This window comes from Pan paniscus, chromosome 16, assembly GCF_029289425.2.
Source record: "Pan paniscus chromosome 16, NHGRI_mPanPan1-v2.0_pri, whole genome shotgun sequence".
Classification (NCBI taxonomy): Eukaryota; Metazoa; Chordata; class Mammalia; order Primates; family Hominidae; genus Pan; species Pan paniscus.
In genome coordinates this window covers 82,107,311-82,121,644 of record NC_073265.2, presented here as the reverse complement: position 1 = coordinate 82,121,644, position 14,334 = coordinate 82,107,311, and the positions used below count along the sequence as shown (strand labels likewise).

The 14,334-nt window shown below is 43.3% G+C and overlaps 1 long non-coding RNA gene across 4 annotated transcripts in view; it reads left to right on the top strand.

Annotated features, from left to right (window-relative positions):
• The window catches only part of LOC103785801 (uncharacterized), a 42,171-nt gene extending 39,100 nt beyond the window's left edge, over positions 1-3,071 (top strand). For 3 of the 4 annotated variants that reach the window (XR_008621034.2, XR_010110079.1, XR_010110080.1), the window contains 3 exons: positions 183-321; positions 606-676; positions 2,598-3,066. This is a non-coding gene — a long non-coding RNA (uncharacterized LOC103785801). Of the gene's footprint in view, positions 1-182; positions 322-605; positions 677-2,597 lie in introns of all 4 variants that reach the window. The other variant, XR_611493.6, reaches the window with a different exon arrangement.
• The last annotated feature ends 11,263 nt before the right edge of the window (positions 3,072-14,334 follow it).

Below are 14,334 nucleotides of genomic sequence, written 5' to 3'. Positions count from 1 at the left end.
GGGAAAGAGGAAGAAACCTAGGCTGTTGTGTTTCCGAAGAGACCCCGTATCAAGGAAGAATGGGGGGATTTATCAGCCGGGGGGATATTTATTTTGTGGAAATGACCCCTAAGTGGGTAGGGCTAAAACCCTGCTGGCTCGGGGGAGAAGAGAAGCCTAATACACTTTGTCTAAACCCACAGCTGTAGACAAGGAGGCAGTGCGCCTGCCATCCCCAAGGAAGAGTCAGTTCAGAAGCACAGCAGCTGCTGGAAACCCAGGAGGTTTCCAGTTCGTTCCTGCTGGGACCTGGCAAGAACTGCACTGTCAAGGCTGCAAGAGGTGAGCCCCCTAGGGCACAGCGGAAAGGGCATCATGAAAAGGGGAGCCTGCTGGCTGTTGAATGGCTGGATAGGATGTTGTTCTGCGGCCACGTGGGGCTCTAATGCCTCTTAATTCTCTCAGAGGCTGGGCAGCAGCTGCCATGCATTTTGTTGGGACCTGGGCTCTTCTGCTAGGAGTTCCTGGGGGCAGGAAGGCTGCAAGTTGAGGTTTTCTTTTAGGAATTCATTGTTCATTTGGAAAATGTAAAACGACTCACCATGGCTCTTTCTTCTTCTCTTGAGGCTCCTGACGGCTTCTGACATGTACAGAATGGAATAAGAGAACCTAGCAGAAATGGAAGCAGAGGCAAGAGGTAAGGCTTTTGGCCTGAAAGAAGACTGGGGAAGCAGCCTCTAAGACCTTCTTCCTGGTAAATAAGAAGGGAAGTGCTCTGGGGAGCCCATCCTAGAAGCTTATGATTCCTGGGGAGTCTGGGGAAGAAGAGGCCCCTGAGTGACTGATGAGCTCATCTGTACTAGGCCAGGTTTGTGCTTCTTAGAGAGACCCTGGCGACCTCTCTCTGTGTTATTGTGAGAGGAATGAAGACTAGATCATGAAAATAGAAAGTACTTCAGGCTCTGGAACAAGGAGAGTCCCTAAAAATACATGGTCAGTCCAGCATTTCTGGGAGCTGGAGAGGACCTGGCTGAAAAATCCCAGCAGTCAGCACTGCATTATCAAGTTACTTCTGGTTTACTGGAAACCAAGAACTTAAGACAAAATTGAATCCATTTGTCTTAGTCAACTGAAGCTGCTACAACAAATACCATAGATCAGGTAGCTTAAAATCAACAGAAATTTCTTTCTCCTAGTTCTAGAGGCTGTGAGTCTGAGATCAGGGTGCCTGCATGATCGGGTTCTGGTGAGGGCTCTCACAGTTTGCAGACTGCTAACTTCTTGTATCCTCACATAATGGGGAAAGGGTGAGGGAGCTCTCTGGGATCCCTCATAAAATGGCACTAATCCCATTCATGAGGGCTCTACCTTCGCGACCTAATCACCTCCCAAAGGCCCCACATCCTAATACCATAACATTAGAGACTAAGCTTCAGTGTATGAATTCTGGGAAGGCACAAACATTCAGTCCATAGCACAGTTTCTAGGTTTCTGTCCTAAACCACCAGTTAGGTTTCTGATTTTAATCCAGTTAGCACAGGCTTTTGATAATGACTGCTAGGTAAGGTGTTTGTGTTTGAAAATGTGGTGTGACATCTTTTTTTTTTTTTTTCTGGAGACAAGGTCTGGCTCTGTCGCCCAGGCTGGAGTGCAGTGGTGTGATCATGTGATCATAACTCACTGCAGCCTCAAACTCCTGGGCTCAAGTGATTCTCCTGCTTCAGCCTCCCGAGTAGCTAGGCATGTGCCTCTATGCTTGGCTAATTAAAAAAAAAAAAGTAAAGAGATGGTTTCACTATGTTGCCAGAGCTGGTCTCAAACTCCTGGGCTTAAGGGCTCCTCCCGCCTTGGGCTCCCAAAGTGCTGGGACTACAGGCGCGAGCCACCATGCCTGGCTCATCATTATTTTAAAGTTATATGATATATCGAATTGACTATTATTCTAGAAGAATTTGAATATGATTTGTTAAGGTCTATAATGTAGCCTGTTACTACCTTAAACCTATGGACTCACTTAGGAAGTGAAGTCGTCATTGTTGGACCTATTCTTTTGATTAACAGAGGTATGTGTGAAGGGCAGGAGAGGACAATGGTTAAGGGCGTAGACCATGGAGGCCTGCTTCTGGGGTGAGGGGGTCTCTATTTTGCCTCTTAAGTGTGACTTGGGCAAGCTCCTTAGCTCTTCTGTCCCTTACTTCCCTCATATGCAAAATGGGGATAGAAATACTGTCTTCCTCATCAGGTTATTGTGAAGATTGAATGAGTTAATAGATGTACAATATACTGAACAGTGGTTGGCCTCAAATATTAGCTATTTTTATCTCTTACTTCACTTCTTAAAAATGTATTACATCAATGTGGATTTTGCAATTATTTTTTGAAGAAAAATTTAGTTATTTTCCCGTTCTGATAGCATGCCTAGGAAACAAGATGGTTTCTGTTTTGGGACAGATGATTCTGGAAAGATGTTAGAAATATAGTACATTGAAACAAAATCTTCCAGTATCATTAACCTACACCTAGTGTTAAGCCCTGTCTTTTTTACAATGTTGCGGTCTCAGTAAATGTTTGATAAATAACTTCAGTACATTCACCAAGTTATTTTTGGTTGTTTCTAGGTCTGGAGGCCAGGAAAATGTCAATGGAAAGCAGCTAGCATGAAGACCCCACAGTGTTCCTCCCTCTAGTAGTCTGGTATTATTTGGAGCTGAGATGCTCCCAATATGGTTGGGACATTTGTCCCCTCCAAATCTCATGTGAGAATTTGATCCCCCGTTTTGGGGATGGGGTCTAATGGGAGGAGTTTGGGTCATGATGGGGGACCCCTCATGAATGGCTTTGTGCCCTGCTCACCAGGAATGAATGAGCTCTCACTCTACTAGTTCACTGGAGAGCTGGTTGTTTAAAGAGCCTGGCATCTCCCCCACTTTCTCTCTTGCTCCCCCTTCTCACTGTGTGATATACCTGCTCCCCTTTGCCATCCATCATGAGTGGAAGCTTCTTGAAGCCTCCACCTAAAGCAGATGCCGACACTATGCTTCCTGCACAGCCTGCCATACCATGAGCCAATAAACCTGTTTTCTTTGTAAATTACCCGGCCTCAAGTATTCATTTGTAACAATGCAAAATGGACAAACAGAAAATTGGTACTGAGGAGTGGGGCTTTGCTATAAAGATAGCTAAACATGTGGAAGCAGCTTTGGAAATGAGTAAATTGGCAGATATTGGAAGAATTTGGAGGGCTTAGAAGAAGACAGGAAGATGAGGGAAAATTTGAAACTGTCAACGAAAGGATGATGGGGTTCATAAATGTGGAAAGGAGAGCTGTATTTCTTATAAATGGTTGCAGCCTGCAGGGTGGCCATTCTGAGTGTCTGGGAAGCATAGCCTCTGGCCAGAAGCCAGAAACAGGCACTTGGAGTGTCAGAAGACTAAAACAAGGATTTGTGCTGAATGAGGTGGCCAAATATATATTCAGCAAGTTATAGGAGGAGCCATGAATATTTACGAAAGAAGAAACACATGTGCAGTTGACCTCCCAGCCCCTTCATGGGTTCGCATGTTAAAAAAAATGGTAGTATTAGCAAGATGTGAGGGGGAAGTTTTTGGGTCTCTGACTTCAAAAGATGAAGCAGTGGACACAAAACCCGTCAGTCAGCGCACAGCCTCCCTAGACTGACTAGAACCTCTCAGTGGTTGGTGGTCTCTTATCAGGAAGGAATGCTGGTTGGTTGTTCTGTTGAAACTGCACAAGGGAGGGCCAGCATCAGGTGGTTGGTTGAAATCGGTGGTGAGGTGACTCTTTTGAAAGGGCTGGTTCCAACCCAAATGCTCATCAATGATAGACTGGATAAAGAAAATGTGGCACATATATACCATACTATGCAGCCATAAAAAAGAGTAAGTTCATGTCCTTTGCAGGGACATGGATGAAGCTGGAAACCATCATCCTCAGCAAACTAACACAGGAACAGAAAACCGAACACCACATATTCTCAAAAATGGGAGTTGAGCAATGACAACACATGGACACAGGGAGAGGAACATCACACACTGGGGCCTGTTGTGGGGTGAGGGGAAAGGGGAGGGAGAGCATTAGGACAAATGCCTGAAAACGTAGATGTCAGATTGATGGGTGCAGCAAACCACCGTGGCACATGTATACCTATGTAACAAACCTGCACGTTCAGCACATGTATCCCAGAACTTAAAGTAAAATAAATTAATTTTAAAAAAGAGAAAGGGCTGGTTCCTGCTTAGCCTTTAGAGAAGAAAGCCTAGTGGTGGTTAGCAAGGGAGGGGCTCTAACGAGGCATGTTTGACCTCCCATTGCATCAGGGCTGGGACTCAGTTTTAAGGTTTTTTTGGGGTCCCCTTGGCCAAGAGGGGGGTCCATTCAGTAGTCTGGGTGGGGGGAAGGGCTTAGGGTTTCATTTTTATTTCTCAGAATGTATTGGAGACTGGCTAAATGATTATGACCAAAATGCTGATAGAAATATGGGTGGTGAAGGCCAGGTTGATGAGGTCTCAGATGAAAATGAGGAATTTATTGGGAGTTGGAGCACAGGTCACCCTTGTTACACCTTAGCAAAGAACTTGGCTGCATTGTGTCAATGTCTTAGGGCTTTGTAGAAGGCTGAGCTTCAGAGTGATGACTGAGGGTATCTGGAGGAAAAAAAAATTCTATGCAGCCAAGTATTCAAGAAGTGGCAAGGCTGCTTCTACCAATCTAAGATCAGATATGGGGAAAAGGAATGACTTAAAGCTGGGACTTACAATTTAAAGGGAAGTAGAGTGTAAAAATTTGGAAAATCTGCAGCCTGGCTCATGGTGGAGAAGGATAAGAATCCAAGAGGCATGAGGAACAACCACTTGCTAGAGAGATTAGCATGAAAGAAAGGGAAGCAGGTGCTACTAGTCAAGACAATGAGAAAAAGGCCTCAAAGGCACTTCAGAAATCTTGCAGGCTGCTCCTCCCATCGCAAGCCCAGAGGCCTAAGAGGACAGACTGGTTTCAGGGACGAGGCCAGGGGCATTGCTACTCGGTGCTGCCTTGGGTTGCTGCTTCCCTTATCCCAGCCAGAGGATGGGAACATCCCAGGTTAGTTACAAGGGAAAATGTGGGGTTGGAGTCCCCACAGAGAGCCCCCACCAGGGCACTACCTAGTGGAGCAGTGGGAATGAGGCCACTACCCTCCAGACTCCAGAATGGTAGAACCACTAGCAACTTGCACCTTAGCCTAGAAAAGCCACAGTTACTCAACTCCAACCTGTGAGAGCAAGAACAGCAGCTGTACCTTGCAAAGCAGGCACAGAGGCAGGGCTGCCTAAGCCCTTGAGAGCCCATCCCACACAATCATGTATCCAGGATTTGGGACATGGGGTCAAGGGAGATTATATTGAAGCTTTAAGATTTAATGTCTTCCCTGCTGGGTTTCAGACTTGCAGAGGCTTGTTGCCTCTTTCTTGTGGCCAATTTCTCTCTTCTGGGATGGGAATATTCACTCAATGTCTGTGTCACCATTGTATCAATATACTGGGAGTAAACAACTTGTTTTTGATCTTACGGGCTCATAGGTGGAAGGAAATTGCCTTGAGTCTCAGATGAGACTTTGGACTTTTGAGTTGATGCTGGAATGAGTTAGAACTTTTGGAGACTATTGGGGAAGGATGACTGTATTTTCCAATGTGAGAAGGACATGAATTTGGGGGGCAAGGAATGGAATAATATAGTTTGGATTTTTGTCCCCTCCAAATCACATGTTGAAATCTGGTCCCTCATGTTGGAGGTGGGGCCTGGTGGGAGGTGTTTGGGTCATGGGGGTGAATCCTCCATGAATGGCTTGGTGACCTCTTCATGGTAGTGAGTGAGTTCTCACTCCATTAGTTCATGTGATAGCTGGTTGTTTAAAGAACCTGGACCTCCTCCCTTCCCTCTTGCTCCCTCTCTCACCATGTGACACACCTGCTTGCCCTTTACCTTCCACCACAAATGGTAGCTTCCTGAGGCCTCAGCAGAAGCAGATGCTGGCACCGTGCTTCTTACATGGTCTGCAGAATGGTGACGCAAATAAACTTCTTTTCTTTATACACTGCCCAGCCCCAGGTATTCCTTTATGGCAATGCAAAATGAACTAACACACTGGTGTTTTTTTGTTTGTTTGTTTGTTTTTTGTTTTTTGTTTTTTTAGACAGAGTCTTGCTCTGTTGCTAGGCTGGAGTGCAGTGGCACAATCTTGGCTCACTGCAACCTCCGTTTCCCGGGTTCAAGTGATTTTCCCGCCTCAGCCTCCCGAGTAGCTTGGACTACAGGCGCCCGCCACCACGCCCAGCTAGTTTTGGTATTTTTAGTAGAGACTGGGTTTTGCTGTGTTGGCCAGGATTGTCTCTTGACCTCATGATCCGCCCGCCTGGACCTCCCAAAGTGCTGGGATTACAGGCGTGAGCCACTGTGCCCAGCCGGTGTTTTTTTAAAATCAAACTTTTAAAGCTGCAATGGACTGTTTCCTGTTTCTTTCAAAATCTTATTCACATCCTCTCTGGTAGAGGCCCTTCCACTTTCCTGTTGACTCTAGAGGGTCCATCCCAGCCTGTGGTTTTCGCCTTCCTAGATAGCTGGGTGATTTCAGCCAAGACACTTAATATCCGTTAAAAGGCAAAACGCATCATAGCAATCTCACTGGTTATTTCTTGCAATGAATGGGAGAGTGTATATGAACAGGTTTTTTAAAGAAAAGTAGGAGAAGTGGCAAATTGACCTCCATGATAAATAAAACGACATCACTTATTCTAAAAGTTAATATTTCAAGGAATAAGGTAATCTTTAGTGTTTTATTTCCCGGGACAAATGCTGTGTTGCATTTATACATCTTAAATGTTTTACTGGGGTCAGTGCTGTGATCTTAGATGGGCCGTTAAAACTAGCAAGGAACCTTTCATTGATATCCAGCGTTTAATATATTTGCATCTAGTGACTCCTTGTATCTCAGCTTCTGAGGGTGGGGCACATAGTGGAGCAGGTGACCCTCAAGTTCCAAACCCTGGGTCTCAACCTGTTACAACTGCCCCCACCCCCACCATTCCCGCTCCCTGACAACCCTGGGTTGCTAAGGTGCTCCTTTGAATGGGGTGTGTGTATGTCAGGAGATACAGCTCCTGAGTCGTTGATGGTTGGAGGGTGGAATGACCTCAGGGTTGTGTTCAAACACTCACCAAAAGCCCAGTCTGGCATAGGATCTTTCTTTGAGGCAATGGCAAGAAGGATGCCCCAGCAGTGGCTGACCCAATTAATTCACTCCACTGCAGGACATGTGGGCTCTGCTTCTCCAGCATCCCAGATAGAGTGTGGGCCGGCAGCTGAGAAGATAGCAGTTGTAGCAACTCTTAACCCCCAGCTCCTGGGGTTGCCTTGGACAGAAGCCAAAGGAAGGAGAGGAAAATACACAGGAGGTGTGCTTTGCACATTTTTTTTTCCCCTTGAGAGAGGGGGAAGATTGTTAGGGAGAACAAAAAGTCTGTGGAAAAGGAAAGCCTTGCTTATTTATTTCAAAGGAGACTAGAGGAGGACAAAACACCATGACCTTGGGGAGAATATTGTCTGTTGTATTTGGGTGCTCATTATCTACGTGGCACTGGCTAAGTACTCCAACTGGGTATAGATTTGTCAACCCCAAGCCCCAGTGTGCATGAAATCCTTTCTGTAACTTCATTTCTATCCAGGACTCTCATTTCATCCCACAGTAGAAACTTAATTCAAGATCATTCAGCCAATCTGAGTTTTGTCTGTCTGTTTGTTTGTTTGTTTGTTTTTTGCATGCTTGGAATTTGGCACCTTTTTGCTTTCATCCCCCATCTTTCCTTCCCCAGGACTTGCACTGAAATCTGGGGGCCTCAACATATCCCATCAAGACATTGGGGGTGGGGACAGTGAGAGGGTGAGTGGTGGCACACAGGTCCTGGGTGCTGGTTCTTTTGGGTGCTGAGTATGAGGCCTTCTCCCAGGCACTTCCGCCTGTGCCATCTCAGCTTCACTGTCCAGAACCCCCATGAGACTGCAGGCCCGCTAGCCTCACTTCAGGCCCTGGAAATTTCTGCTTTGCTGCTGCCTTCGCCGACAGGCCTATGAGCAAAAGCCCAACCCTCGCCACTTTCCTGCGTCCCTCTGAATAGCTCCAGCCTTGGGGCTGCTCTGCCAGATCTAACTGTCTTGCTTTCCTCCCAGCTTGGGAGCTCACCTTGCCCTGCCTGCGGTCCAGCCCTGGCGCCATCTCCCTCTCCAGGGTGTCCAAGCAGCAGGGCAGGAACAGGGAACTTTCAACAAGTCTTCTTCCAAGCCAAGCTTGGCTTTCCAATCCTCTCCAAAAACACTGCTTTCTTTCTCTGCATTTCATCTCTTACTGCTCACCCAGGGCAGCAAGTAGACACTGCTGGGCAAAGTGGAGTAGTTGAGACTCATAGATGTTACTGCACTTGACCCGTCTTTAAAAAAAGACTCATGGATGTGTATTTTAAAATCTTGTTTGTTGCTTGCACAGTCTCACTGCTTCAACTGTTTTGAAATATGTGCTGAATCCTACTCTGTGGATTTCTGAAAAATTTCTCTCTGGCAAAGCATCTGAGAAAATGTGATATTTTATTATTTTAGCCTGAGAATTTGGCTCCTGTAATAGTAGGTCCTACTGAAAAAATATAGGCATAGCATTTCTATAACAGGATGGTAAAGACAAGCAGATTACCGGGAATGGACACCCAGCACTGGGTTTCTTTATTTTATGATATTCATGTTTATTTCCTTTTTGTAAGGTTTACCTTAATCTGCGGTTATTTGCATATGTGTCATAAGAAAGACCAAAAGGATTGAATGAATCTGGGCCCCTTAATGGTAGGTAAGATAACTACTAATCTACTAATGGTAGATAAGTTACTACTTTCAGCAAGCAGACAGGCCACGCTGCAGGCCATTGTGTCTCTGAGGCCTATGAGGCGATTATGGCTGATGAGTGAGGGGTCTGAGATGGCAGGAAGGACTGGAAGCAGGCTCAGTGGAGGTGACGTGACCCAAAGGCAGTTTGCATTTTTTCCCCCAAGACTGGGGAATGAGACCAGGGTTATATGGCAAGACCAGTGCCCTACTGGTTGGACACCAGTATCTGTCCACCTGTGGAAAGTCTAGGCTAGTTTGGGATTTCACAGACTTCTCCAAAATTGCAAGGGCACTGAATACTCTTGATGGGTGTATGTCACCAAATTCTTTCTTCCCCCATATCCCAAATTGGTTGTAGTAGACACTCTTGGTGCCCTGTCCTATATGCTGGGATGCTTTTGACCCTTTCTGTGCCTCTTCCACATGTCTTGTGGCTTTGAGGTGCCTGGGAGTTTGCATTCCCCTCCCAGCCAAGGTCTGGCCTGATCTCTCACCTTTTTTTCGTAAAGCACCAACCAGGGATTTATAGAAATACAACTAGCATCAAAAAATTCAAAACTTTACATAAACCCTAACCAGGATGCCAAGTGGTTGAGGCCAAGGGCAGAATGTTTGACTCTTCCACTTAGCCAGCTGCCAAGTGAAAACCAACAAAGATGATGAATCAAGAAAATGAGAAACAAAGATTCACGCAAACCTGCAGGAGTGGAGTTGGAGAAACATGTCCGTGTTACACCGGGAATAGCCAAGGGAGACCACGGGGGCAGATCAGACCAGGTGCTGGGAGGGCTTCACCCAATGTAAGAGCCTAGCTCCTTTGCCTGCTGTTGGGACACCCCTATATGGAACTTATACTCCAGAATAGCCCTGCTGAAAGCTACGCTCTGTGAGCTTGGCTTCTTCCCAATCTTTTTTCTGCTTACCTCATTCTCTTAGGTTTTTTTGGGGGAGCTCTTTTTAAATACATCATCTTCACACAGATCTTTGTCTCAGGGTCTGCTTCTGGGGAACTGGACCTCAGTCATTGGTTCTTCTTGGATCTGAGCCACCGTGGAGGGTGTGCTAATAGTTAGATCCTGCCTGCCTCCAGGTCCACAGATACAAAGCTGGAAGATCCACTTCTGAGATGGCTCACTCACATGGCTGTCAAGTTGGCATGACATCTTGACTCCTCTCCACAGGGACCTCCATAGGGCAGCATGGGCTTCCTCACAGCGTGGCATCTGGGTTCTAAGAGTGAGTATTCCAAGAGTCAGCAAGTGGAAGCTGACAGTTTTGTAAGGCCAGAGCCTGGAAACTGACACAACATCACTTCTGCTGTATTTTACTGCTTAAACAGTCACAAAGCCCAGATGCTAATGGGGAGGTTGAAGATGTTGCCTATAAATGAGAGCGTATCAGCATATTTTGAAGCCATGTTTTAAAACCCCCAGAAGCATTTTCCATCAAGTTGAGGCAGCTGGAAACCTGAGAGCAGGTTCATTCATTCCGTCTTGTCTCTTCCCCCTACTCCTTCCCTACCAGCCCCTGACGACGACAAATCTGCCTTCTGTCTCTATGGATTTTCCTATTCTGGATATTTCAAAGGAATGAAATCATACAATATGTGGCCTTTTGTGTATGCCTTCTTTCACTTTGCATAATGTTTTCAAGGCTTACCCATGTTGTAACGTGTATCAGTACTTCAGTTTTTATGGCTGAATAATAGTCTATCGTGGCACATACCACATTTTGTTTACCCATTTACCAATTGATGAACACTGGAGTTCTTTCCATCCTTTGGCTATTGGAAATAGTGCTGCTAAAAATATTTGTAAACAAATTTTTGTCTGAACTCCTGATTCTAATTCCTTTCATGATATTCCCAGGAGTGAAATTGCTGGGTGGTATGGTAAGTCTATGTTTAACTTATTAAAGGGCCACAGTACTATTTCCCACAGTGGCTGTACCATTTCAGATTACCACCAGTAATGCTTGAGGATTCCAATTTCTCCACATTTTCACCAATAATTGTCATTTTCCATAGTGGGTGTAAAGTGGCAAGTCTTTGTGATTTTTTTTTTCATTTTTCCATTAACTCATAATGTCATGCATCGTTTCATGTGCTTCATGGCCATTTGTATATCTTATTTGGAGAAATGTCTATTCAAGTTTTTTGCCCATTTGATTTTATTTTTAGAGATAGGGTCTTGCTGAGTTGCCCAGGCTAGAGTGCAGTGGCACGATCATAGCTCACTGTAATTTCAAACTCCTGGGCTCAAGTGATCCTCCAATCCTCCTGCTTCAGGCTCACAAGTAGCTGGAACTACAGGCGTACCACCACACCTAGGGTTTTTTTTGGTGGTGGTAGTGGGGGGTGTATAAATGAGATCTTGCTATGTTGACCAGGCTGGTCTCAAACTCCTGGCCTCAAATGATCCTCCTGCCTTGACCTTCCAAAGTGCTGGGATTGCAGGTGTGAACCACTGCACCCAGCCCTGTTTGCCCATTTTTAAATTGAGCTGTTGTCTTTTTGTTGTTGAACTTTAAGTGTTGATTATGTATTCTGGACACCAGATACTTATCAGATATGTATATAATTTAAAAATATTTTCTCCTATTCTGTGGTTGTCTTTTTACTCTCACTGTAATGTTCTTTGAGGCACAAAAATTTTTAATTTTGATAAAGTCTAATTTATTTTTTCTTTTGTTAATTATGCTTCTGGTGTCATATCTAAGAATTGATTGCCAAATCTAAGATGATGAAGATTTGCTACTTCTAAGAGTTTTATAATTTCAGCTCTTATTTTTAGGTCTTCGAAGTTTTTTGAGTTAAATATGGTGTGAGGCAGGGGTCCAACTTCATTCTTTCACATGTGCATATCCAGTTGTTCCAGCACTGCTTGTTGAAAAGATGATTCTTTCCTCATAAATTGGTCTTGGCACCCTTGTCAGAAATCAATTGGCCATAGATGTATGGGTTTATTTCTGGACTCTTAATTCTATTCCATTGATCTTTATGGGTATTGTTATTCCAGTACCACACTGGGGTTTTCTTTTTTTCTGTTACCTCAAATATTTATTATTTCTTTGTGGCAAGAACATTTAAAATCCTCCCTTTTAGCTATTTAGAAATATATAATACATTATTATTAACTATAGTCAACATGTTGTGCAGTAGAACACCAGAAATTATTCCAACTGGAACTTTGCATTCATTTACCAACATCTCCCCTTTGTCCACCTCTTCCCTACTTCTACCATTCTACCCTCTATTTCTATGAATTTGACTTTTCTAAACTCCACATATAGCTGAGAACATACTAAATTTATCTCTCTGTGCCTAGCTTATTTGACTTAACGTAATGTCCTCTAGTTTCATCCATGTTGTTGCAAATGACAGAATTTCCTGCTTTTTAAAAGTTTGAATAGTATTCTGTTGTGTATATCTACCTCATTTTTAAAATCCCTTCATCTGTTGATGGACACTTCATTTGTTTTCCTATCTTGGATATTGTGAATAATGCTGCAGTGAACATGGGAGTGCAGACATCTCTTTGGCATGCTGATTTCAATTTTTTTTTGTGTGGCAAATATCCAATAGTAGGATTGATGGATCATATGGTAATTCTATTTTTACTTTTTTGGGGAAACTCTTCTGTTTCCAAAATGGTTGTGCTAATTTACAATATTATCCATAGTGTATAACAGTTCCCTTTTCTCCACATTCTCGTCAACACTTGTTATCTTTTGTCTTTTTGTTAATAGCCAATCTAACATATGTAAAATGATGTCTCATTGTAGTTTTAAATGTGCATTTCTCTGATGATCAGAGATACGGACTTTTTTTCATATATATGTTGACCATTTTCATGTCTTCTTCTGAGAAATGTCTACTCAAGCCCTTTGCCTTTTTTTTTTTTTTTGAGACGGAGTCTCGCTCTGTTGCCCAGGCTGGAGTGCAGTGGCATGATCTCGGCTCACTGCAAGCTCTGCATCTCAGGTTCATGCCATTCTTCTGCCTCAGCCTCCCGAGTAGCTGGGACTACAGGTGCCTGCTACCATGCGCCTGCCACCACGCCTGGCTAATTTTTTGTATTTTTAGTAGAGATGGGGTTTCACCATGTTAGCCAGGATGGTCTCAATCTCCTGACCTCGTGATCCGCCTGCCTCAGCCTCCCAAAGTGCTGGGATTACAGGCGTGAGCCACCACACCCGGCCGCCCTTTGCCCATTTTTAAATAGGGTTATGTTTTCTTGTTATTGAGTATTTTGAGTTCCTTGCATATTTTGTATATTAGCCTCTTATCTGATGTATGATTTGTAAATATTTTCTCCCAATCTGTAGGGTTGTCTCTTAATTCTATTGTTTCCTTTGCTCTGCAGAAGCTTTTTAATTTGTTATAGCACCATTTTTTTTTAATTTTTACTTTTGTTGCCTGGGCTTTTGGAGTCATATCCAAAAAAATTTCTCCTCAGACCAATGTCATGGAGCTCCTCCCCCATGTTTATTTTCTAGTAGTTTTATAGTTTCAGGTCTTACAATTAAGTCTTTAATCATTTTTTGAATTGATTCTTTTATAAAGGGTGAGATAAGGGTCCATTTTTATTATTTCACATGTGGATATATAGTTTTCCCAACACCATTTATTGCAGAAACTGCCCTTTACCCATTGTGTGTTCTTGGCACCTTTGTCAAAACTCAATTGACTGTAGATGTGTGGGTTTATTTCTGGGCTCTCTATCCTATTTCTCTGGTCAACATGTCTGTTTTTATGCCAGTACTTGCTGTTTTGATTATGATAGCTTTGTAACCAAATCTTTGTATATTTTGAAATCCCATAGTTTTGTGCTCCAACTTTGTTCTTTTTTGGTCAAGATTGCTTTGGTTATTTGGGATCTTTGTGGTTTTATGTAAATTTTAGGATTTTAAAAAATTTCTCAGAAGAATGACGTTGGATTTTTGATAGAAATTGCATTGAATCTGTAGATTACTTTGGGTAGTATGAACATTTAAACAATAATAATTCTTCTAATCAATGAACATGAGATATCTTTCCATTTATTTGTGTCATCTTCAATTTCTTTTATCAATGCTTTATAGTTTTTATAATACAGATCTTTTATTTGGTTAAATTTACTTCTATGTGCTTTTTTGTAGCTATTGTAAATTGAATTGTTTTATTGATATATTTTTCAGACATTTCATTGTTATTATATTGAAATGCTACTGATTTTTGTATATTGATTTTGTATCCTGCAAATTTACTAATTTTTTTTATGAGTTCTGTCCATTTCTTTGTGGAGTCTTTGGGATTTTCTACATATAAAATCATGTTGTTAATAAACAGAGAAAACTTTATTTCATTCTTTCCTATTTGAATGCTTTTTATTTCTTTCTCTTGACTAATTGCTCTGGCTAGGACTTCCAGGACCGTGTTGAACAGAAGTGGT